Genomic DNA, 27,773 nt, shown 5'->3' with positions numbered 1-27,773 from the left:
GGGCTGCCCCCATCCACCAGCTGCCTATTTGTACCTGGCCGGACACAACAATATAGGGAAGCCCTTTTTTTCTTAATTATTTCATGAATTTCATGAAATAATTAAAAAAAATTGAAGTGGGGCTTCGCACTATATTTGTGTCCAGCCAGGTACAGCAGGCAGGAACGGGCTGCCCCCAACCACCAGCTGCCTATTTGTACCTGGCCGGACACAACAATATAGGGAAGGCCTTTTTTTCTTAATTATTTCATGAATTTCATGAAATAATTAAAAAAAAAGTACGTGGGGCTTCGCCCTATTTTTGTGTCCAGCCAGGTACAACTAGGCAGCTGGGGGCTGGAATCTGCAGCGCAGGGAGGCCCAAGCTTTCTGGACCCCCCCCCCGCTACAAATTGCAGTCCGCAGCCACCCCGGAAAATGGCGCGTTCATAGAAGCGCCATCTTCTGGCGCTGTACCCAGCTCATCCAGGGCCCTGGTGCGGTGGCTCACTGGGTAATAAAGGGGTTAGGGCCAGCTTGGTATTATCAGCTGGCCCCAAGCCCAAAATTCATGGGGTCACGCCAGTATTAGACATGACCGCCATGAATTTCTAGTAAAGTATTTAAAAAAAACACAACACCCAGAATAAAGTCCTTTAATTGAAATAAAGACACAATTCTTTATTGTTCTAAATTAAACCATACTTACCATCACACCCATTCCAGCTGAAGCCAACGATCTCCTGCAATAAAAGAAAAATAATAAACCAACCTCATCCTTACCTTTCCATGGTTCCCACGACAGCTTCAGCTCTGCTACATCGAGATGACTGGCTGGACCGCAGCAGAACGCTGCCATCCAGTCTGTCATCCCGCAGACACTGAGAAGCGCAGGCATGCTTGCGCTCCTCACTGTCTCGCTGTGACGGCATCCAGATGAGCCGAGGTCATGTCCAATGAACTCGGCTCACCTCATGCACGTCACTGACAGCGTGGGAAAATTCTCACGCTGAAGTGCTGAGTGCAGGAGAATTCTCCCACGCTGTCAGTGATGTGCATGAGGTGAGCTCATGTCCAATGAACTCAGCTCACCTCCTGCACGTCACTGACAGCGTGGGAAAATTCTCCTGCAATCAGCGCTTCAGCGTGAGAATTTTCCCACGCTGTCAGTGACGTGCATGAGGTGAGCCGAGTTCATTGGACATGAACTCGGCTCATCTGGATGTCGTCACAGAGAGACGCTGAGCAGCGCAAGCAAGCCTGCGCTTCTCAGTGTCTGCGGGATGACAGGCTGGATGGCAGCGTTCTGCTGCGGTCCAGCCTGTCATCTCGATGTAGCAGAGCTGAAGCTGTCGTGGGAACCATGGAAAGGTAAGGATGAGGTTGCTTTATTATTTTTCTTTTATTGCAGGAGATCGTTGGCTTCAGCTGGAATGGGCGTGATGGTAAGTATGGTTTAATTTAGAACAATAAAGGATTGTGTCTTTATTTCAATTAAAGGACTTTATTCTGGGTGTTTGTGTTTTTTTTAACTTTGACTATGGGGTTAGTAATGGGGGTGTCTTATAGACGCCTCTCCATTACTAACCTGGGCTTGATGTCAGCTGGCATTATAAGCTGACATCAACCCCAACCCTATTACCCCCTGCCACCGCACCAGGGCAGCGTGGAAGAGCGAGGCTAAGTGCCAGAATTGGCGCATCCTATGAATGCGCCATTTCTGGGGCGGCTGACGGCTGGTGTTTCTAGCCTGGGAGGGGGCCAATATTCATGGCTCCCTTCCTGGGCTATTAATATCAGCCCCCAGCTGTCTGCCTAGCCTTTGGTAGCTATTAAATTAGGGGGGACCCCACGTCATTTTTTTTGGGGGGTCCCCCATTTTAATAGCTAGTAAAGGCTATGTATTCAGCTGGGGGCTGATATTAGTAGCCTGGGAAGCTCCGTGGGTATTACCCCCTTCCCAGGCTTCAAACATCTGCCCCAGCCGTCTGCTTAACCTCCGCTAGAGCCTAAAATTAAGGGGAACCCCACGCCAATTTTTTTAATAATAAATCCTTTATTTTAATACTAAATGACAAGTACAGTAACCAACACTATCACTGTACTTCATATATATGTGACTGACATGTTTCTATCTATCTAATCTATGTGTGATGCTCTATCTTTCTGTTCTAAATTGTCGGGTACCGCTGCTGAATTGCCGGCCGGCTTTTTTAAAGAGACAGTGCATGAAAACACTATTATTTTTTTAAATAAATCCTTTACACTAAATGACAAGTACAGTAAGCAACACTATCACTGTACTTATTATATATGTGACTGACATGTTTCTATCTATCTAATCTATGTGTGAAGCTCTATTCTTTCTGTTCTAAATTGTCGGGTACAGATGCTGAATTGCCGGCCGGCTTTTTTAAAGAGACGGTGCATGAAAACACTAATATTTTTTTTAATAAATCCTTTACACTAAATGACAAGTGCAGTAACCAACACTGTCACTGTGCTTCTTATATGTGTGACTGACATGTTTCTATCTATCTAATCTATGTGTGATGCTGTATTCCTTCTTGTCTAAATTGTCGGGTACCGGTGTATGCCGCTGCTGAATTTGCCGGCCGGCTTTTTTAAAGAGAGTGTCTTCTGAGCAGTTTGTCAGCTTTTGGACACCTTTGCAGGTGTTTTCTATGTGTTTCTATGTGTTTTTGTTTGCCTGCCATTGGTTTTAACGGTGTTCGACGGTGTTCTAAGGTGTTCGACGAACAGTTCGAGGAACAGTTCCTCGAACATCCCGGTGTTCGACGAACCGAACCGAACCCGAACACTACGGGGGTGGCTCAACACTAGTCCTTAACTCCTTCACGACCTTGTCAGTTATTGCGTTTTAGTTTTTTTGCTCCCTTTCTTCCCAGTGACATAAGATTTTTATTTTTACATCAATATGGCCAAGTGAGGGCTTGTTTTTTGCCGGACGAGTTCTTTTGAACAACACTATTGATTTTACAATATAGTGTATTGGAAAAAAAATCAAGTACAGTGAAGTTGCAAAAAAATGCATTTACACAATTGTTTTGAGGTTTTTATTTACCATGTTCACTAAATGCTAAAACTGACCTACTATTATGATTCTCCTGGTCAGTACGAGTACACAGATACCAAACGTGTATAAGTTCTTTATTATTTAAGTGGTAAAAACAATTCAACGTGTTTTTTTTTTCTTTAAAAATTACACCATTTCCAGAGACCTGTAGCGTTTCCATTTTTCGGGATCTGGGGCTGGATGAGGGCTTATTTTTTGCGTGCCGAGCTGACGTTTTTAATGATACCATTTTGAGGGATATTTGAGGTTTTGATTGCCTGTTATTACATTTTATTGCTATGTTACGGAGACCAACGTTATTCTGGCGTGTTGATTTTTTATTTTGTTACGGCATTTATCGATTGGATTAATTTACTTTATATTTTGATAAATCGGACATTTCTGAATTCAGCTATACCAAATGTGTATTTTTTTATTATTGTTTTATTTTGAATGGGGAAAAAAGGGGCTGATTTAAACTTTTTATATATTTTTTATTTTTTTCATATTTAATTTTTTTTTACTTTTTACTTGCTTCAATTGTCCCCTTAGGAGACTTAAAGCTGCGATCATCCGATCGCTTGTGCTGCACATAGCAGGTCCTGCTTTGTGTAGCAGAAAGCATCATCTCCACTGAACGCCGGCTACAGGCCCGTGTTCATAGGAGATCTGCAATGACAAGCACGGGGGTCTTCTGCAGACCCCTGTCTGTAATGCCAACCCATCGGAGTCCCGCCATCATGTGACAGGGGTGCCAATGGGCGGGTCTTATGATGTGCTTCCGGCGCACTCTAGTTAAATGCCACTGTCAAGTTAATAGCCGCAGGTGGAGCACAGGTACAAATCAGCTGTCAAGTGCTACGAAAGATGCGAGTTCAGCGCCAGAGCCTGCATCAAAGGGAGGGAAACGACTTTTCACATATCTATATGTCAAAGGTCGTGAAAGGGTTAAATATTATGGAGCGCATACAACATGCTAGATATAGTAGTTTTTGCTGTGGGCTGTATTAATTTTTGCATCAACTAATTTGAGTAAAGCTGAAGATTTTGTAATAAAAGTTATACTACTAACTTTACTTTTACGTTATGGGTTAAAAAATGTTCTATGAAACTCAGTCTTGTCAAAATTTTGGAAATTGACATCCAAGTGCAGTCTGATTTTCACGGACTGTCAAAATAGAGAAGATGGAGAAACTTTTCTTTTAGTTCTCCACGTACGAGAAAAACGGATGACACTCGGACCACACCAAAGTCTGGTCATAATTCGGTCCGTTTTTCTCTTACTTTCGTACTCTTGTGCAAGGAGGGACCCAGAGGGGCATAACTAAGTATCAACCCAGACCGACCCTGATCGTACGGCGGCTAACGACTCCGTGACCAGGGAGGGACTGAGCAGAGGGACCAGGTGCTACTCTGGGGACAATCTTGTAAGAGAGCAGGTGGCTCCCACGGGTCAGAAGACTGGGACTGACCGGTATAGCGGATGGGCACAACAAGCAGGCTGAAGTCTCTGGGTTAGTTGACGGGTGGTCACGGCACGTGACGGCAGGGCAGGCTGAAGTCTCTAGGTTAGCAGACCGGTGGTCACGGCGAGTGACAGCAGGAGCCTCCTGGTAGGCTATCAGGTGGTCACGGAAAGTGACGGCCAAGCAGGCTGAAGTCTCTATGTTAGCAGGTAACGGGCAGGTAACAGGCGAGTGCTCCCAGGTGAGCTGGCTAGCAGGCACGGCAGGTAGCAGGCAGGTAACTGGCAGGTGCTTCCTGGTAAGCAGGCGGACTTGCCCATAGACAGACTGGCGGGTTGAACGGAAGACAGACTGTTGGGCTGAAGAGTAGTCAGGCTGGCAACTGGACCTGAGGGCTGAAGCAGAGGTAAGTATACTGTGCATCAACTATTGCTCGGGCACCTCCATTTTGGAGGAGGTGCCTTATATATGGGAGGTCCTCCAGCTATTGGCCGGGGACTCCTTAGGACGGCGCGCGGCCCCTTTAAGAGAGAGGGAGAGCGCGCCCTAAGCACAGTGCCCGGGAAGCTGCGCGCGCCGGCAGCAGCAGGAAGAGGAGCGCAGGAGGACGCCGCATGGGGAGCGGGGAGGTGAGAGGGACGGCGTCTCTGCCTGGCAGGGGGCAGAGACGCCGATGCTACATCTTGTATATCGTATATATGAGCCCGTATTAAGAGAAAAGGTTGACAAGCCAGGTAGCACATGACCGTAAGTATGCAATTCGCCTTCTTGGAGTCACGTGACCGACTAGTTGAGCTGGAAATAGAGAGGAATCCTGAGAGTGTATACATTGCACTCGGTCACAATTCTGCAATCTGCAGTCAAATAGTGACTACAAGGCTCAACATAAATATCTGTAAACACTTTTAATGGCGATCCAAAATTTATAGTTTTGATTATGTTTTATTAATTTTGTACCATAATTGCAGTTTGGAAAAAATATCTTTGTATTATTGTATACATATTTATATGTCTAACTTTATCATTTTTCACCTTCAGAGCTATATGAAGGCATACTGTATTTTTGATTGATAAGATATAATTTTCCTTAGTACCATTTTGGGTTACATATGTCTTTTTTGATCACTTTTTTTTGTTTGAATGATTACACTTTTTGGAAAGTGGAAGAGTGAAAAAATTGCAATCCATTTTTTTTAACACTGTTCACCAGCCAGTATAATTCACATGTTAATTTGCATTTTGAAGTTCGATACAATATTTACAATACCAAATTTATAGAATTTTTGTTTTACTCATTTTGCACAAAAACATACTTTTACAATTTTGAACATTTTTTATTTCATTTTTTTGTGGGCCCAGGTTAACAAAAACAATAATTCTAGTATTGTTTTCTATGCAAATTGCCTCTTCAGAGAAAAAGAGGACTTGAACTTTATAGCGGCATTCATCATGCAGAATACTAAATTTGTAGAGTTTTTTTGGGCATTTTTTCCATTCAGATTAAATCATGTTTAATTGGGAAAACTGGTATTTTAGTTTGTTTTTTTTACACTTTTCTATATAAGAATTTTTTTTTATTTGTGTATAATATTTATTATTTCCCTAAGGGAACTTGAATGTGAAATTGCATGTTCATTGAATATCCTTTGATTGCATAGACCCATGCAATTACCATGATGTATATATTCACCATGAAGCACTAATTAATAAGTCCTTTGGCGGATATATATGTAAGAGTGTGTTAAGTTGCTATTACGTTTCGGAAAGCGTGTACACATGTATTAAACTGTCTGAGTTCTGTGACTGTGCTTCTTGATGTATATGATATTCTGGTGGTTAGTGCAGCGCAAATTTTATTAGCGCAGCTGCCGAAAATAGCACAGGAAGGTCAATGTTAGGTTTGAAAATGTCAGCAATCATCTGTCTCATTTAGATTCTGTCAGTTCCTATAAGATATCTCTCATGCAAACGTCCTGCATCTGCTTATTAAGTATTTTAGTCATTACCAATGCCCTTTAGCTTAGCTATTTCAATATTCAATTTGGAAACTGTATAAGCTGCTATATTTTTAAAATGTTAAAAACACAGTTGTTTTGGGGCCTTAAAATTAGCATACCACTTACACAATACAGTAAGACTCATTGAGACAAAACCCATTTGTGGTGGAATGGTGTTTTTATTTCCAACGTCTCCAATTGAAATAATAAAAGTTATGTAACATGTTGTATATACTCCAAAAATGCCACCATTAAAAAATTCTTCCTACAAATGTCTATGTCAATGAAAAAATGAAAAAGTAATGACTGTCAGAAAAGGGCAATAAAAAAAATCACTGCCCTATATTTATTTACTGAGGAAATGGTCCTATATTGGAGTAGAAAGTCTCAAAAGAACTCCACAATAGCCAAATAAAAAGCAGAATGAGGACCACTCAACACTTGCACAATCTGAAAAATGTTTTTAAGAGACTCTGTCAGCACAGAATGACTGTTCAAACCAAGTAAAGGCGGATGGTGGATCACAGTGGGGCCAATCATTTATATACACTTTCCCAACTGCTTGTTTTCCATCTATCTCCACCCCTCTCTGGCTCTATGAAACCAGAGCTGTCAATCAAAGAAGAGGGGGATGGAGATAGTCGATCACAGTATTCCGGGAGCAGGGGAGGTAAGCACAACTTACTTACCTCCTCTCCGGCGTCCCCCACTGTCTGTGCCGGGTCCCGGTAGTTGTCATGGTGACCCAATGTCGTCATCTGGGTCAACAGGCAGCAAGAAGTTACTTTGATCATGCACAGTGACGGTTGCATGGATTTATATTGTGTGACCAAGTTGTCAAGCACTTTTCCAAGTGATGCTAAAATCGCTTGGAAAAGCGCTTGATAACCCGCATGCAGAAATGCATGCAAAAACGCTTGACAAACGCTTCTACCTGGCGGGAAAAACGCCTGTAAAATCCGCATGCGTTTTTCCTGCCAGGCAGAAGTGCAAAAAATATGCAGCATTTCTGCATCGTGGGCACATAACCTGAAGTACAATATGGAAGAAAACGGAAGACTACCATTTGAATGGATTGAAGAAAAGCCAGAATGGCAAAGGCTCAGCCAATGATCAGCTCCAAGATGATCAAAGACAGTATCAAGTTACCTGTGAGTACTGTGACAGTTAGAAGACGCCTATGTGAAGCTAATTTCTTAGCAAGAAATCCCCGTAAAGTCCCACTGGCAAATTGTATCCACTTCAGTACATCTTTTTTTTAACAAAGAACACATCAACTGGACAAAAGATAAATGGAGAAACATTTTGTGGACTGATGAAAGTAAAATTATTATTTTTGTGTCCAAGGGCCACAGACAGTTCGTCAGATGACCCCCAAACCCTGCATTCAAGCCACTGTACACTTTGAAGACAGTGAAGCATGGTGGTGCGAGCTTCATAATATGGGCATGTTTCTCTCACTATGGTGCCGGACCTATTTACCGCATATATTAACATTTTTTAAAAGTTTTTACCATCAGTGTGTCATCAGTGTTTTTCACGAGTGGATAAATAAATTATGAAGTATCTCCTATTCTTTGCAATGTTAAATATGGACAGCACACTGACTGTACTGATGCGATTCGTGTGCCCGTAGAATTGCATGGGCCCTTTTCATCTGTGATACAGCAAAAAAAAATTGGCATGTCTCCATGAGTTTTGCAAGGTTACCCAGTCCATGAAAAAAACACTGATATGTGAATAGCACCATATATTATAATGGGTATGTGTGTTCCATACATGAAAAAAATGGATACATCACGTATGTGAAACACGGACGCCTGAATAAGACCTTAATGAGATGTAGAATTAATGTTTTCCACAAGGTAGTTGTGTTAAGCACTCACATTCCTCAGCGTAAAATACTCTATAAATGAGAGATACAAATCAATATGTTCACAAAAAGCATAAGGTAATCATCGCATTAATAAAATCCAGACTCCTAAACAGTACGGTACGTTGAGTTTCCTGCCTGACTCAGAGTTTTGCCCATTTGATAGGGCCGGGACAAGGTATTTTGGTGTCGTAGGCAGATGAAGCAAATGGCGTCCCCCTTCCGCTGATGAACTCTCAGCCCCTAAGCAAAGGAATAGGTTAGCGACTAGGGTAACAGGACCCCTAACACAACCCTCCTCTCCCCCCAATGGGTCAGATAACAAGCCCTGATGACTACTTCCAGTAGAATTGTTAACTTTTGCACCAAAGAATACCAGCAAATGTAAAAAAGTGGTGTATTGTAAGGGTGAGGCTCAACAAGGAGTGCAATTTCCAAGTTATATACAGAATTATTCATTGATTGTGGACCATTCACATTTTACCAGGGACAGATAGCGATATTCATCCCTGTTGTCCCATATTTTATATGTCAGACACAAGAACAGTCATGGAAACGAATATAGCTTAACTATAACGTTAACCATTTGGTATCAATTAAGGTGTCCAGCATTTGGCGGATTCCCTAGTGGAAACTAAACAGGTTCCATTGTAGATAAAGGCAAACGGATACATATGATTGTTTTTGCATCCGTCATGCAACAAATACAGTTTACAATAAAACTGATGGTGGTTCTGGTGCCATATTCCTCTATGGATAGTGGTTTTGGTGACATATTCATTTACTAATACTATCATACACAAATACTAATTATATAATGGCCCCCACAGCCAGTCTCCAGTATACAATGGCCCCCACAGCCTTCTCCCAGCACATAATGTCACCCACAGCCAGCCACCAGTATATAATGACACCCCCCACAGCCAGCTCCCAATATACAAGTGCTACTCACAAAATTAGAATATCATCAAAAAGTTAATTTAATTCAGTTCTTCAATACAAAAAGTGAAACTCATATATTATATAGAGTCATTGCAAACAGAGAGATCTATTCAAAGTGATAATTTCTACCAATATTGATAATTATGGCTTACAGCCAATGAAAACACAAAAGTCATTATCTCAGTAAATTAGAATACTTTATAACAACAGCTTGAAAAATGTTTTTAAAATCAGAAATGTTGGCCTACTGATATGTATGTTCAGTAAATTCACTCAATACTTGGTCGGGGCTCCTTCTGCATCAATTACTGCATCAATGCAGCTTAGCATGGAGGCGATCAGACTGTGGCACTGCTGAGGTGTTATGGAAGCCCAGGTTGCTTTGATAGCAGCCTTCAGCTCGTCTGCATTGTTGGGTCTGGTGTCTCTCATCTTCCTCTTCTCTATGGGGTTAAGGTCAGGTGAGTTTTCTGGCCAATCAAGCACAGTGATACTGTTATTTTTAAATCAGGTATTGGTACTTTTGGCAGTGTGGACAGGTGCTAAGTCCTGTTGGAGAATGAAATTTCAATCTCCAAAAAGCTTGGTGGCAGAGGAATTCATGAAGTGCTCTAAAATCTCTGGGTAGACGGCTGTGCTGACTTTGGTCTTGATAAAACTCAGTGGACCTACACCAGCAGATGACTTGGCTCCCCAAATCATCACTGATTGTGGAAACTTCACACTAGACCTCAAGCAGCTTGGACTGTGTGCCTCTCCACTTTTTTTTCCAGACTCTGGGACTTTGATTTCCAAATGAAAATTGGAACTCTGGTACCTTGTGGAGTGTGTCAATGACTGCCTTCTGGATACCTGTCAAGTCAGCAGTCTTCCCTATGATTGTGGAGCCTACTGAAACAGACTAAGGGACCTTTTTAAACGCTTAGGAAGCCTTTTCAGGTGTCTTTTGTTAATTGAAGTAAAAATAATTTGCATTAGTCAGGTTGATGAAAGCTCAAGATGGAATGAGTATAAATACATGAACTTTGAGGCATCACGCTCCTCCACCACCACTGCTTGAAGACCTGCTCCTCACGCTTACAGCACTGCCGCACTGTATGATCAGGCTCACGAGCCCTGAGGCAGTACGTATATCTAATGGCTGCCTCTCCTAACTCCTGCATACTGTTCCCAGCGGAACCTGGACCCCACTAACAGCGGCAGCGCTTACACAGGTCTAGCGGCTCTCCTAGCCCTTCCTTGAATTGTATTGTGCAGTCCAGAACTTCATATCCTATTTTAGTTCCTCACTTGTAATTCTCTCCTCTTCCACTTCCTCTACGAGGGGCAATCTATAACTGAATCTCATTGAGGAATTTCTGCAGTTACCCATGGCACCACCATCCACAGCAACCAATTGAAACAACAATTATCTATCTCAGTGACGAATCCTCCTATAATACGAACACTATACCTACCATCCAGCTCTGTTTTTATCTGGGGACACTCTCTTGTTATTTGACACTTAGGAGGCATCTCCTGCCAATTAGGAACTAGAAGTTTTAATTGAAGGGCATCCTACCTTTTAAACTATTTAATAAATATCCGTTATTATTTCATCCAACTCCTCTACTTGATTTAGTTCTATTTTTACACATCCCATCTTGAGCTTTGGTCAACCTGACTAGCGTGAATCATTTTTATTTCACTTATAATCTTTTATTCTGACAACCCTGTGGTGATTGTCGCATTCGCAGCAAGTCTGACCGACCAACCCACAAGCGCCAATATATGTAACTACTAGTTTTTTGTTAATTATTCAAATTCACTGAGATAATGACTAGTGTTGAGCCATCCCCGTAGTGTTCGAGTTCGGTTCGGTTCGACGAACACCCTTGTGTTCGCCGAACTGTTCGTCGAACACCTTCGAACACCATTAAAACCAATGGCAGGCAAACAAAAACACATAGAAACACATAGAAAACACCTTCAAAGGTGTCCAAAAGTTGACAAACTGCTCAGAAGACATAACTAACACATGGAAAAGTGACAAGTACATATAGTCATGCGAAAAGAAAAGAGGTGGAGGAGTAAAAGGAGGGGGAGAAACAGATATAGGCATGTCATGCCCTTCTAAAATCCAAAAAGTGAGAAGCCGACACGGCCAGTCCGTTCCTGCCCGTGCCACCTCCGTGTCGCCGGGTTTGTGCCAGAGCCGCGGTGGACCCTGACGGCCAGCCCCCCTCTCCCAATACTGGTGCCTGTCCACTGGTGGGTCGAGCGAGCCCCCTGTGGTGGAGGCAGGTCTAAGCTTTTTAATTTAAATTGTCTCTCTAATTTAAATGAATACACTTTAAATCCTTTTACAAGGATCTATTGGAGGGCAAGTCTCATGCCAGCAGCCGCGTAATTCCAGCTCCAGTAGCGTCCACTAAAGCTGCTGCAGTTAAAAAGCTTTTATAAGTATCGAGCTCGGCGGTCCACCGCAAGGCGTCCTACCGCCAGTCCCAGCCCCTATGCCTTGGGGTGCCTCCTGATGCTCTTCACTGAGTATCCCGGGGTCCCGAAGCATTTCCTTTGAAAAAATTAAGTGTCCAAACTACAGGTGGTGTAGCTTGCTTAACAGCTGGGATAATCCGCTGACTAGCAGACACTGCTACTAGGCACAAAGTATTTCGTGGGCTAGATGCAGTTAAAAATTTGTAATTAGATACTCTCGTTGGATGCTGAGAAAGCATTCCATAGAGTCTCCTGGCACGCCATATATTATTCTCTTAAAAAGCTTGGGGTAGGGGTCTAGGGGACCCTTTTATAGCCAAAATCACGGCCCTGTATCGCAATACGTCACCTAGGCTGAAGATAAATGGAACTGTAGCACCCCGAGGGCTTGGTTGCTACAGAGGTATTGCACCTCACCCAGAGGTGTGATATCTCACTCTCAGGGAAGGATGGAGTGTGGATCAGGACCCCGACACCTGCATGCATTACACCACATTGCCGTGGGGCAGGGCGACCAATATGCCTCTGAGATGGGCACGACAGTCCCTGTCCCTGGCTGGAGTGGGGGGAGGGAACACTGAGGAAGGGGAACCCTGTAGTGCAGGAGCAGGGAGGAAGCAGTTCCTGGGTGCATTGAGAAGGGAGTATAAAAGGTGGGCACCATCTTAGTTCAGTACAGAGAAGTCTGAGCAGAAGTGACAGGGAGCAGGGGCTCTGCATTAGCTCTGCTCCGGAGGCGGGCCTAGTAACAGAGGCCCAGGCCTGGAAGAGGGAGAAGGAAGGAAGAGCAGCGGAGAAGGCTCCAGGAACGAGGAATGAAGGGATCGCAGGGGTGCGGACGGGCGAGTCGCCACCGCACGCCCGAATCCACCTGCGTGGAGGGGTCAGGCCAAAGGGGGAGACCGGTCCTCGAAACTAGTGGAGGCGGGAAACGACCCTCAGCTAGAAACTGGAGGCTGTGACATTTTATATGGCGCAGCCCCTCGCTACACCCGCTAGGAAGGCACCACATAGGGTCAGGGAAACTGGCGCCAAGTTTACCAAAAGGAGGCCCGAGGCAGCCGGACAGAAGCGTTGGTAAGAAAGGCCAGACAAAGGACACACAAAGGGGATCCTGTGAAGCGCTCCAAAGTTATCTGGGAGTTGTCTGAGCCCCCCACCTAGTAAGCACAGTACGACGTGGGCAGCCGTTACCTGCAGAAGTGGTCTGGATAATAAGAACTGTGAGTAAAGGCCCTGGACTGCATCACTGACTCCGTGTCATTACTGCTGCTGCCCTGCACCATCACCCCCATCCTCCGCATACACTGCCCTGAGGCTATACTCCTCTCGTGGGGAGTTATGCTACGCTCTGCTGCACCCACAACACCAGCCTCAGCGGTCTGCCCTGCAGCGGCGGTTCACTCTGACCGCAATCCACGGGTGGCATAGTCGGACATTTAAACATCAAAACTACATAAATAGTTCCGCCACTGGTTTGACCGCCCTGAGCCACGGAACCGGGTTGCCGCCACGGAGACTACAACCACCAGCATCCACCAAAAAGGGTCCGGCTCTGGGTGTCCCAAGGCCCAGGTGGCGCGTCAGAACATTTTCATCACCTTTCATAATCACCAATGGGAGGCTGGGATGTCCTCTGTCCCCTCTCTTATACATCCTAGTGACGGAGCACCTGCTCTCATCAATTCGCCATAACCCCAATATTAGGTGGATTGAGGTGGGAGGCACCGAGTACAAGTGCTCTCTATTTGCTGATGATGTCCTAGTATATATCACTCAATCACATATATCCATCCCTGCTGTTATGGCTGAAATAGATCACTTTGTTACATGGTCAAATTTTAAAATCAATGCAGCGAAGTCTGAGGCCCTCGATATCTCCCTCCCAAAATCTATACAGGATTCCATCCAGTCCAACTTTCCCTTTGCCTGGCCCTCACAGGGTATCAAATACTTAGGAATTCCTATTCATAGAGACCTCTCCCGTCTATGTTATCTTAATTTTGGGCCCTTTATTGAACAACTCCATACAGACCACGTTTGGCAAGTTAGAACTGTAAGATTCACTACGTGAACCACTGGTGTTTTGTGGAAAAGCACATGTACACTGTGTTCCAAATTATTATGCAAAAAGTGTTTAGGAGTGATAAGGGAAGAATTTGTTTGTTTGTCAGTTAAACTCATTGATGGTGATGTGTGTCAGGGCTCTTTATATCACTGTAAGCAATTGCAGACACCTGTGCTAATTAGTTTGGCAGGTGTGTCCAATGAAAGGCAAGACTACTTAAGAAGGCTGTCCCACATTATTAAGCAGCCTACATTTTCTGCCAAAATGGGAAAGAAAAAGGATGTGTCGGCTGCTGAGAAGCAACAAATTGTGGAGTGTTTAGGTCAAGGCATGACTACAATCAACATTGTGCGATGATCAGGATGAAGTGTCTTGGCAATCAAGAAGTATGTAGCTGATTCACAGTACACACGTGTGCGTGCTGATAAGGGCAAATTGAGGACTCTTTCCTACAGGCAATTACGTCAGGTTAAAAGAGCAGCGGCAAAAAAGCCTTGTCATAGCAGCAGACAAGTTTTTGAAGCTGCTGGTGCCTCCAACGTCCTCCGAAAAAACAAGATGCAGGGTCCTTCAGAGGTTTGCAGCTGTGCGTACGCCATCCTGTCGACCTCCTCTATCCACTTCACACAAGCAGAAACGGCTCCAGTGGGCCAAACATTACATGAAGACTGATTTCAAAACTGTTTTGTTCACGGATGAGTGCCGTGCAACGCTCGATGGTCCAGATGGATGGAGTGGAGGATGGCTGGTTGATGGACACCCCACGCAAACACGGCTACAGCGCCAACAAGGAGGAGGTGGAGTAATGTTTTGGGCTGGAATCATAGGGAGAGAGATTGTCGGCCCCTTTAGGATCCCTGAAGGGGTAAAGATGAACTCCATAATGTATGTGGAGTTTCTCAAACAGCACTTCCTGCCATGGTTCAAGAAGAAGAACCGTGTATTCCACAGCAAGATCATTTTTATGCATGATAATGCACCGTCTCATGCTGCACATAAAACATCTGCATCTCTGGCTGATATGGGCATAAAAAGGGACAAACTTATGCTGTGACCCCCATGCTCCCCTGACCTCTACCCCATTCAGAACCTCTGGAGCATCATCAAAAGGAGTGTCTATGATGGCGGGAGGCAGTTCACATCTAAGCAACAGCTCTGGGAGGGTATTCTGTCCTCATGCAAAACAATTGAAGCAGAAACCATCCAAAACCTGACAAATTCAATGGACGAGAGAGTTCAGAAGCTCCTTTCGAACAAGGGGTCCTATGTGCAAATGTAACATTACCTAGAATAAAGTTTTGAGTTGAAAACTGTTTGATTTCAGTTTCTAATAACCTGCTAATGCTTATAATTTCAAAAACGACCATTTTTTTGGTCTTTATTAAAATGAAAAGGTTGATCGAAGAGTGTGGGGGATCTAAGAGTGTGGCAACCCAGTAGTCAGGATTACTTCGAGTTCTGACAATCTGAGGGTCATGTTGCAGGTAGTGCAGCAAGAAGGCACTTATGTGTCTTGCGCATCTCGGAGCCCCAAAATTATTTTCCAGGCTAGATGCAGCTAAAAATTATTATTAATTTTAAATCTGGTGGAGCTTAGTATAGATGGCCTAATAGAATCAGTACTGCACACTGCTACAAAGCCCAAATTATTTTCCAGCCAAGATACAGATAAACATGATTAGTAATTTTAAATCTGGTGGAGTTTAGTATAGATGGCCTATTAGAATCAGCGCTGCACACTGCTACAAAGCCCAAATTATTTTCTAGCCAAGATACAGATAAACATGATTAGTAATTTGAAAGCTTAAAACGGTTGGTGAGGTGATTTTAACCAATCATCAAGCTTTTACTCTCCCCAGGATGACACAGGGGTAGAAAAGTCGTTTCGGATCCATGATTTGTTCATCTTTATGAACGTGAGTCTGTCTACATTATCAGTGGAGAGCCGCGTGCGCTTATCTGTCAGCACACCACCAGCAGCGCTGAACACATGTTCAGACAGAATGCTGGCTGCGGGGCATGACAAGATCTCCAAGGCGTAAGTGGCTAGCTCCGGCCATTTATCCAGATTGGAAGCCCAAAAAGAGCAAGGGTCCAGTGACACAGTCATGGCTTCAATGTTTACTTGGAGATACTCCTGTACCATCGTCTCTAGGCGTTGACTATGTATCAGACTTCTTGTCTCCTGTGGCCTTGCAAAGAATGGGCTAAAAAAGTGGTGAAATGATTCCGCAAAATTGATGTTACCAGAAGATACTGTGTTTCTGTTACGGTTTGAGTGCTGAACACTCGACGGTCCCACGGTTGGCAAGTTGGAACTGTGAGATTCACTACGTGCACCACTGGTGTTTTGTGGAAAAGCACATGTAAGATTCTGCAACAGTCTCTGCTGATACTCCTGCATGCGTGCATCCCTTTCTATGGCAGGAATAATTTCTGCAAATTTACTTTTGTACCGGGGATCTAACAGTGTGGCAAACCAGTAGTCAGGATTATTTCTAATTCTCACAATTCGAGGGTCATGTTGCAGGTAATGCAGCAAGAAGGCACTCATGTGTCTTGCGCATCCAGGAGCACCAAGTCCCTGTTGTTTTGGTGGCGAGGTAACAAACATGCTTCCTTCGTCTGTCCTCTCCCCCCAACCTCGCACAACAGAAATGTGATCAAGGTCTCCCTCATCTGATGAGTCTTCCATCAGTTCGTCCTCCACTTCTTCCTGGGCTCCTGCACCTTCCTCACTAGTTTGGCTGCTACCATGCGCCCTGGTAAAACCGTCTCCCCCACCCTCACATGCCTGCCGCCTTGGTGCTGCCGACCGTCTGGACCTTGCAGATGTTAGCCCTTCTGCATACAACTCCTCCTCTACTTCCTCCACCTCCTCTTGTGCCACCACCTGACTCCGAATTCTGTTTAACATGTGCTCCAGCATGTAAATCACCGGAATAGTCATGCTGATAATGGCATCGTCAGCACTAAACATCTTCGTCGCCATTTCAAAACTGTGCAGAAGGGTGCATAGGTCCCTGATCTGAGACCACTCCTCCAGCGTGATTTGCCCCACCTCTGGATCTCGTTGGCCGAGGCTATACGTCAGAACGTATTTCACCAGGGCTTGTCGGTGCTGCCACAGTCGCTGCAACATGTGCAGAGTTGAATTCCACCGGGTAGGCACATCGCATTTTAGCCGGTGAAGGGGCAGGCCCAACGACTTCTGTAGAGATGTAAGTCGCTGAGCTGCGGGATGCGAATGGCGGAAGTGAGCACACAGCGACAGTGCCCTCTGCAGAAGGCCATCTAGTCCGGGATAGTGGGCTAAAAATTGCTGGACAACCAGGTTCAAAACGTGAGCCATACAAGGCACGTGTGTGACATTGCCCCGGCGGAGGGCCGCACCCAGGTTTGCAGCATTGTCGCACACGGCCTTCCCTGGTTTCAGGTCCAGTGGAGACAACCATTCATGAAATTGGTTCTCCAGAGCTGACCGCAACTCCTCAGCTGTGTGACTCACATTTCCCAGACATTTCAAAGTAAAAACCGCCTGATGATGTTGAGCCCTACTGCCAACATAGTAAGGAGGTGTGCAGGATCCCTTCTGCGCAGTTAGAAAGCTTGTGGCATGACCAGACAGGCTTCGATTGCAGGTGGAGGACCGAGAGGAGGTTGAGGAGGCAGAAGCAGTGGAGGAACTTTGAGATAAAGAGGATTGACGCACAACTCGTGGGGACGGCAAGACTTGGACAGCAGCCCCTTGTCCTGCTGTCACCATAGTTACCCAGTGCCCAGTCAGCGACATGTAACGCCCCTGTCCATGCCTACTCATCCAAGTGTCTGTGGTGAAATGCACCCTGTCACACACAGAGTTTCTCAAAGAAGCGGTGATGTTGTGTGCGACATGCTGGTGGAGCGCAGGCACACCTTTCTTTGAGAAGTAGTGCCAACTGGGCATCTGGTACTGGGGCACTGCGACGGACATAAGGTCTCGAAAATCCTCTGTGTCCACCAGGCGGAAAGGCAGCATTTCTGTAGCCAAGAGCTTGCAGATGGTGAAATTCAACCTCTTAGCTTTCTCATGGCTAGGAGGAAATGGTCTTTTACTTGTCCAGATCTGAGGGACCGAGGGCTGGCTATTGTGCTTAGACGGGGTTGATAGGGGTGTCCCCGGCAAACTGCCGGTCTGTGAGGAAGATGCAGGCGGACATGTTAGGTTGCCTTGATCCAAAGGTAGTGCTATCGATGTCGGACAGCGCTCAACACCAGCTGGTGTTACCACCTCCAAAGAAAATGATGACCTGCCAATCACGCTGGCTGTTGCGGGTAAAGAGGTGGCAGGTCTGCGTCCCAAAACAGGTGTGACTGCTGTCCCCCCAGTCACAGAGGATGAAGAGGCCGCGGATGCACAAGATATGGCAGACGGTGGTTGGCCCGGCCGGCTAGGCCGCATTGTAGCACAGTGAGCTTCCCACTGCAACTTATGCTTCATGTCCATGTGCCGGTTCATGCATGAAGTACTCAAACTATGTATTTTTTGGCCTCTACTTAGCTTTTGCTGACAAATGTTACAGATAACACGAGTTGGGTCATCTTTATCGATCTGAAAAAATGCCCAGGCTATGCAAGGCTTAGCACCCATGCGACCTGAAGAGTCACCACGACTTGTGGTGAGAGGCAGAGTTGTGTTTGAGGATGCAGTTGTTGACGTGCTTCCAGTACTACGTCTCTGTCCAGGAAGGCGCAACCTGACCTCGTCGTCACTAGCATTCTCCTCCACCTCCTCTGCTGACCTCATCTCTTGGCTGACTGTGGGTTGACAGTAAGTGGGATCTCCAACCTCATCATCATCACCCTGTGCGTTATCACACCCGTCGTCCTCAGAGCCAACCTGTTCCTGCCCTGACAAAAAACTAAAGTTGTCGCTCCAATCAGGTATTTGAGTCTCATCATCGTCTTCCTCATTGTCTCCACCAACATGAGTTATAGTTTGGGAATGAGGGTCTACATTATGGTCAGAACCTTCAGCGTCTGGTCCTGGATCCGACTCATAAAGATTCTGGGCATCAGTGCAGATCATTTCCTCGTCTGGATTCACAGAAGCTCTGGAGCCGACCTCTGATTCCCAGGCTATAGTATGAGTAAACAGCTCTGCAGACTCAACCATCTGTTCTACCTCATACTCAGATGGGCAGCTGGAGATTTGGGAGCTGTGAGGAAGCAAGTGCGATTGGGGTGACACCTTTGAGGACTGGAGTATTTGTGATGTTGAAGTTGATGAGGAGGAGAGCCCACTTAAAAGAGCTCTTGATATCCGTTGAAGCACCTGCTGTTTTTGTGCCTCATCTGGAATTTGTAGCGATTGGCGTGGCCGTAAGAATGGGATCTTATCACATTGTCCGCTAAAAGAAGTAGACATTTTAGTTTGGCTGGAAGATGGTCTTTCTTCTGCAGATGTTACTGTTGCTTTAACACCTACCCCACGGACACAACCTTTTTTCCCCTTCCCAACACGCCTATTCCCCTTTCCACCAGCAGCAGGCCTTTTTCCACTCATTTTGGTGGTTAACTAATTCACAACTCTGGAGTTGTTTGCGCAAAAAAACAATGGATGGGAACCGAGCAGAGCTGAGTGGCCACACTGTGGTATTGGGCCAAAACTATTGGCTGGGTTAGATGCAGAAAAAAATTATATTCAATTTGCAACCTGATGGAGGTCAGTATAGATGGACTAATAGACCAAGTCCCACACACTGCTAGAAGCCCAAATACTTTGTCAGAGCTAGATGCAGAAAAAAATTATATTCAATTTGCAACCTGATGGAGGTCAGTATAGATGGACTAATAGAACAAGTCCCACACACTGCTAGAAGCCCAAATATTTTTTCAGAGCTAGATGCAGAAAAAAAATATTTTTAATTTGCAACCTGATGGAGGTCAGTATAGATGGACTAATAGAACAAGTCCCACACACTGCTAGAAGCCCAAATATTTTTTCAGAGCTAGATGCAGAAAAAAATTATATTCAATTTGCAACCTGATGGAGGTCAGTATAGATGGACTAATAGAACAAGTCCCACACACTGCTAGAAGCCCAAATATTTTTTCAGAGCTTGATGCAGAAAAAAATTATATTCAATTTGCAACTTGATGGAGGTCAGTATAGATGGACTAATAGACCAAGTCCCACACACTGCTAGAAGCCCAAATATTTTTTCAGAGCTAGATGCAGAAAAAAATTATTTTGAATTTGCAACCTGATGGAGGTCAGTATAGATGGACTATTAGACCAAGTCCTACACACAGCTAGAAGCCCAAATATTTTTTCAGAGCTAGATGCAGAAAAAAATTATTTTGAATTTGCAACCTGATGGAGGTCAGTATAGATGGACTAATATACCAAGTCCCACACACTGCTAGAAGCCCAAATATTTTTTCAGAGCTAGATGCATAAAAAAATTATATTCAATTTGCAAGTTGATGGAGGTCAGTATAGATGGACTAATAGAACAAGTCCCACACACTGCTAGAAGCCCAAATATTTTTTCAGAGCTAGATGCAGAAAAAAATTATATTCAATTTGCACCCTGATGGAGGTCAGTATAGATGGACTAATAGACCAAGTCCCACACACTGCTAGAAGCCCAAATATTTTTTCAGAGCTAGATGCAGAAAAAAATTATTTTTAATTTGCAACCTGATGGAGGTCAGTATAGATGGACTAATAGACCAAGTCCCACACACTTCTAGAAGCCCAAATATTTTTTCAGAGCTAGATGCAGAAAACAATTATTTTTAATTTGCAACCTGATGGAGGTCAGTATAGATGGACTAATAGACCACGTCCAACACACTGCTAGAAGCCCAAATATTTTTTCAGAGCTAGATGCAGAAAAAAATTATATTCAATTTGCAACCTGATTTAGGTCAGTATAGATGGACTAATAGAACAAGTCCCACACACTGCTAGAAGCCCAAATATTTTTTCAGAGCTAGATGCAGAAAAAAATTATATTGAATTTGCAACCTGATGGAGGTCAGTATAGATGGACTAATAGACCAAGTCCCACACACTGCTAGAAGCCCAAATATTTTTTCAGAGCTAGATGCAGTAAAAACATATTTTTAATTTGCAACCTGATGGAGGTCAGTATAGATGGACTAATAAACCAAGTCCCACACACTGCTAGAAGCCCAAATATTTTTTCAGAGCTTGATGCAGAAAAAAATTATATTCAATTTGCAACCTGATGAAGGTCAGTATAGATGGACTAATAGAACAAGTCCCACACACTGCTAGAAGCCCAAATATTTTTTCAGAGCTAGATTAAGAAAAAAATTATTTTTAATTTGCAACCTGATGGAGGTCAGTATAGATGGACTATTAGACCAAGTCCTACACACAGCTAGAAGCCCAAATATTTTTTCAGAGCTAGATGCAGAAAAAAATTATTTTTAATTTGCAACCTGATGGAGGTCAGTATAGATGGACTAATACACCAAGTCCCACACACTGCTAGAAGCCCAAATATTTTTTCAGAGCTAGATGCAGAAAAAAATTATATTCAGGCTGGGTGCCCACGTAGCGTTTTGCAAGCGTTTATGCTGCAGAATTTCCGCAGCGTAAACGCTTGTTAAACGCTAGGTAATCCGCACCCCATGGTCCCCAAGGGGATTCCGCATGTTCTATGCACATGCTGCGGATTTTTCCGCAGCGTTTATGCTGCGTACAAAAATCCGCAGCATGTCATTTAATTTTGTGGAAACGCAGCGGAACTCCCACCATTGACTTGCATTGAAACGCATAGAAACCGCGACTGTACATTTGTACAAGCGGCTTCTATGCGTCTCTATGTGCGGATGGTACCCAGTTCTGGAGGAGAGGAGACTCTCATCCAGACATGGGTACCATTGTACCTGTAAAAAAAAGAATAAAATAACAAATAAAGTTTATATTCACCTGTCCGGCGGCTACTCTCTGAATGCCGGCATCGCTTGAGGACCTGCGGTGACGTCACAGTCATGTGACCGCAGGCCCTTCACCGCTCTTTCTCGCGATATGCCGGCAGCCGGGAACCAGACAGGAACGAGCACTGCAGCACACACCGGGGCCTCGGGGGTGAGTATAGCTTTATTTGTTTTAATTTTTACGGTCACACTGTATAAATCCATGCCATTTGCATGGATTTATACAGTGTGACCTAGTTGTCAAGCACTTTCCAAGTGATGCTATCGCCTGGAAAGCGCTTGTCAATCTGCATGCGGAAACGCATGTGAATCCGCATGTATTCTGCAGGAAAAACGCATGCACAATCTGCATGCGTTTTTTCTGCCAGGGAGATGCAGAAATGCTGCAGAAATTTTCTGCTTCATTTCTGCATCGTGGGCACATAGCCTCAATTTGCAACCTGATGGAGGTCAGTATAGATGGACTAATAGAACAAGTCCCACACACTGCTAGAAGCCCAAATATTTTTTCAGAGCTAGATGAAGTAAAAAATTATTTTTAATTTGCAACCTGATGGAGGTCAGTATAGATGGACTAATAGACCAAGTCCCACACACTGCTAGAAGCCCAAATATTTTTTCAGAGCTAGATGCAGAAAAAAATTATATTGAATTTGCAACCTGATGGAGGTCAGTATAGATGGACTAATAGACCAAGTCCCACACACAGCTAGAAGCCCAAATATTTTTTCAGAGCTAGATGCAGAAAAAAATTATATTGAATTTGCAACATGATGGAGGTCAGTATAGATGGACTAATAGAACAAGTCCCACACACTGCTAGAAGCCCAAATATTTTTTCAGAGCTAGATGCAGAAAAAAATTATATTCAATTTGCAACCTGATGGAGGTCAGTATAGATGGACTAATAGACCAAGTCCCACACACTGCTAGAAGCCCAAATATTTTTTCAGAGCTAGATGCAGAAAGAAATTATATTCAATTTGCAACCTGATGGAGGTCAGTATAGATGGACTAATAGAACAAGTCCCACACACTGCTAGAAGCCCAAATATTTTTTCAGAGCTAGATGCAGAAAAAAATTATATTCAATTTGCAACCTGATGGAGGTCAGTATAGATGGACTAATAGAACAAGTCCCACACACTGCTAGAAGCCCAAATATTTTTTCAGAGCTAGATGCAGAAAAAAATTATATTCAATTTGCAACCTGATGGAGGTCAGTATAGATGGACTAATAGAATGATGCTATGCCCAAAAGGTTTTACTTCACTAGGTGCAGTAAAAAAATTGGTATTCTATACACAGGTGGTGTAGCTTGCAACACAGATAGGCTACTCCACTGACTAACACACTCTGCAATAGGCCAAAAAGGATTAGCTTTGCTAGATTTAGCCAAATGCTGTGAAAAAAACTTGCACAGCACTGGCACAGACCTGCCTGGCAAAAACTGATAGGAACTGATCTAACTTAGTCCTGAAAAGGACTGCAATTACAATTAGTCTTTACTCCCACAACCTATCTATTTAAGAGCACAGACCTGCCTGATAAAAGTCGTAGGAAATGCTGTAACCTAGTCCTTAAAAGGACTGCAATCACAACTCTTCCCTACTCCCAAGCTATCTGTAGATTTGTGCGAAAATTGGCTTTAAATTAACAAGGTATAGCGCACACAGCAACAGCGGTGCCGTCTAACACGCAGCTGCAGCAGTGAGAAAATAGTGGCGACAGGGAAAATGGCTTGGTCTTATAGGGCAAGGACATGTGACATACACTGCCAATCACACATGCCCTTGCTTGTGTGAAAAAAAGCACTTCGCTCCGTGTGTGCGCTGCTGATAGGCTGACAGATTGCACCTCCCCACTGTAAATGCGGGAAAGAGAAAAAAAAATGGAGATCTTCATTATTCCTGCAGAGATCCATCCCCTGCCCCTCCCCCCGCCCCCCGCCCCGCTGTACACTCACACTGCGTATTAACATTAATTTTCATCATTACTGAGAAAAAATCCAGTTATGATTTTGGTGCACGAACAGTTATCGAACATAACCTCGAAACAGCCGAATTGTTTTCAACTCGTTCGTGTTCGCCGAACGGCTCGAACACCACCCAAAACAGCTCGAATTTGAGATTGGCGAACAGTTCGAGTCGAACAACGCTCATCTCTAATAATGAGTTTTGTGTTTTCATTGGCTGTAAGCAATAATCATCAACATTAACAGAAATATACACTTGAAATAGATCACTCTGTTTGTAATGACTCTATATAATATATGAGTTTCACTTTTTGTATTGAAGAACTGAAATAAATAAACTTTTTGATGATATTCTAATTTAGTGAGATGCACCTGTATCATGGCCCCCACAGCCAGCCCCAGTACATACTAGCCCCCACAGACAGTCTCTAATATATAATGGCTCCAACAGCCAGCGCCTAGTATATAATTGCCCCCACAGCGAACTCCCAGTACATAATGGCTCCCACAACCAGCCCATAGTATATATAATAGCCCCACAGCCACCCCCAGTATATAATGACTCACACAGCCAGCCCCCAATATACAATGGCCCCCACAACTAGCCCCTAGTATATAATGACCTGCACAGCCAGCCCCCAGTTTATAATGACCCCAGTAGCCTTCCCCAGTATATAATGGCCCCAACAGCCAGTCCCCAGTATATAATATCTCTCAAAGCCATCCCCTAGTATATAATGTCCCCCTCAGCCCGTCCTCAGTATATAATTACCCTCACAGCCAGCCCTCAGTATATAATGGCCCCCAAAGCCAGCCCCCAGTATATAATGGCCCCCCACAGCCAGCTCCCAGATTATAATGGCTCCCACAGCCAGTCCCCAGTATATAATGACCCTTACAGCCAGCCCCTAGTATATATGACCCCCAAAGCCATCCCCCACTATATAATGTCCTCCTCAGCCAGCCCTCAGTATATAATTGCCCTCAAAGCCAGCCCCCAGTATATAATAGCCCCCAAACCCAGCCCCCAGTAATGGCCCCCACAGCCAGCCCCTAGTATATAATGACCTCCACAGCCAGCCTCCAGTATATAATGTCTCCCACACCCAGCCACCAGAATATAATGTCCTCCAAAGCCATCCCCAGTATATAATGTCCCCCTCAGCCAGACCGTAGTATATAATTGCCCTCACAACCATCTTCCAGTATATAATAGCCCCCAGAGCCAGCCACAGTATATGATGACCCCCATAGCCAGACCCCAGTATATAATAGCCCCCACAGCAAGCCCCCAGTATATAATGTCCCCCAAACCGAGCCACCAGTATATAATGTCACCCAATGCCACCCCCAGTATATAATCTCCCCCTCAGCCAGCCCCCAGTATATAATTGACCTAACAACCAGTTTCCAGTACATATTAGCCCCCACAGCCAGCTCCCAGTTTATAATGGCCTCCACAGCCAGCCCACGGTATATAATGACCCCCTCAGCCAGCCCTCAGCATATAATGACCTGCACAGCCAGTCCTGAGTATATAATGACCCTCACAGCCATCCTCCAGTTTATAATGGCCTCCACAGCCAGCCCACGGTATATAATGACCCCCACAGCCAGCCCTCAGTATATAATGACCCCCACAGCCATCCTCCAGTGTATAATGCCCCCCACAGCCAGTTCTCAGTGTATAATGGCCCCCACACAGCCAGCCTCCAGTATATAATGACTCCCACATGGCAGTCCCCACTATATTATGGCTGCCACGTGCCCATCTTATTATGGCCCCCATTCAGTGGCAAACTAATATAAGAAAAAAAATCTTATATTCACCTATTCCAGCTCCCTGTAGACCACTGCTGCTGTCTGTTCTATCCTGTAGAGCAGTGGATGCTGGATAGCACGATTACGTGCCACACGAGGTCCCCTGCATGCGCCGTCTTCAACAGAGTGCAGGCCAGAAGTGGCCTGTGTTCTGATGAAGTCAATAGTGGAGCAAGGAGCTGATTACTGCTCCTCTCCTCCTGTCCCGAACAGCACTCACAGCAATTGTATTTGCGTCTGACAGAAGCGAATGAGAGCGAGGAAGGAGTGACAGCTGGGGCACAGGCAGAGAGAGAGGTGAGTAGTGTCAATGACTGACACTGCTCCCCTGTGTGCCAGAACCCCAGCTATGAGTGTGCTGATTGCCAGAGGAAGATGCCAAGTGACCGCAGTCATTCAGCAATGTCAGTTTGAGTAGGCAGGAGGTAACGCCTACTCTTCCTACCCCTCCTGGCCCTGCCTTTTGGCATCATATAGTTAGGTCAGAGTACACGATCTGATTAACCTTCATAAAAATAAATTGATTAAATATAAATAGGGCAGCACGGTGGCTCAGTGGTTAGCACTGCAGCCTTGCAGTGCTGGGGTCCTGGGTTCAAATCCCACCACGGACAACATCTGCAAGGAGTTTGTATGTTCTCCCTGTGTTTGCGTGGGTTTCCTCCGGGTTCACCGGCTTCCTCCCACACTCCAAAGACATACCGATAGGGAATGTAGATTGTGAGCCCCAATGGGGACAGTGCCCATAATGTCTGTAAATTGTCTGAATTGTAAAGCGCTGCAGAATATGTTGGCACTATATAAATAAAAAGATTATTATGATTATTATTAATATTGTGTTTACATGTTCTCAAGTTTAAAAGATTTCACACAATATAGCGTATGTAGAACAAGCTGGCCTTTAGAGATTTCATATCCATTAGAGCTTCACAAGTTTTGTAATACTTTACACTCTGAAAGGGGCTACTATAATTATCACATTTCTCAAGCTCCATAGCTGTCGGAAGACTTTAAAATCATCTGCAATGTTGCATTATTTAGAAGAATAATATCTTGACATCTAGGTATATTGTGAGCTAACAATAGGTTTCTGTTTCACAAAAGTATGCCAAAAGAGTTACATGTTTCTTCACAATTTTTATATGGTAATTTATATGGTAATTAGTGATGAGCAAGCACTAAAATGCTCGGGCACTCGTTGCTCGGGTCGAGCAAATCGTAATGCTCAGGTTCTCGACCCGAGCAATGAGCCCAATGTAAGTCAATGAGAAACTTGAGCATTTTTCCGGCAACCCCCCCCCCTCTTTCCTGAGGTCTGGAGGGGGCCTAAAAATTGGTCAAATTGGTCAAATCGATGGAAGCAGTGCTTAACTGATATGGGGACAGCATGGGGAAGACCCCAGGAAGCATCTCAGACTCCCAGGTCACTGCTGAGAACAATGTTGTCAGAGTATTACGCCACTTTTACTCACAATAAAACATATAAAAACAAAGCCAAAATGGATTTTCCTGGAAAAAATGTTAAGGAAAATTCTTTCCAGGGTAATATATTGTATATAAAGCATAATAAATAACCAAAAACAAAAATACTCCACCATACCTTGGGCTATGTTCACCCGTAGTATTTTTGGTGCGTTTTTGCACTTTTACATTGTTTTCAACTGTGAACAATACATTCACCAGTAAATGTAATTTTAAAATTTTACTACCTTATCTGGCCATGTGGTGTGAGACAAGATCATACGCATCCTGTTTCATTTATGAAGGAGGGACTGTGAAAATAAAAGCCTAGTTTTACAAGGCCATCATGCAGCCCTTACTATTCTTAAAGGGCAATCAGTTGTCCCTTACTATTGTTAGAGGGCTATCTGCCGGCTATGCTTTGTTGTTCCCATTATTAAGGAGTGAGTCTCCTATACTGTTATTGTGTATGCAGTGACTACAAGGGCTGCCAAAAATTAGGACAGACTCTAATACCCCATTTATAGTGACTGCAAGGGCTGCCAAAACTTTGGACACATCCCAATACCCCTTTGAAGAGACATAGAGGAGGGCATCAGTAAAAAAAAGTGTTCCCATTATAAAGGAGTGGGTCTCCTATACTGTTATTGCATATGCTGTGAAAAGCAGGGCTGCCAAAAA

At 44.4% G+C, this 27,773-nt stretch overlaps 1 protein-coding gene across 3 annotated transcripts in view; it reads left to right on the top strand.

Moving 5' to 3' along the window:
• Positions 1-27,773, top strand: part of LOC141164413 (A-type potassium channel modulatory protein KCNIP1) — an 858,918-nt gene that overhangs the window by 65,698 nt on the left and 765,447 nt on the right. The gene's annotated exons all lie outside the window — the stretch shown is intronic.

Source organism: Phyllobates terribilis, unplaced genomic scaffold (assembly GCF_046119375.1).
Source record: "Phyllobates terribilis strain yellow unplaced genomic scaffold, ASM4611937v1 Scaffold_10__3_contigs__length_209671492, whole genome shotgun sequence".
Classification (NCBI taxonomy): Eukaryota; Metazoa; Chordata; class Amphibia; order Anura; family Dendrobatidae; genus Phyllobates; species Phyllobates terribilis.
This window is presented reverse-complemented; position numbering and strand designations above follow the sequence as displayed.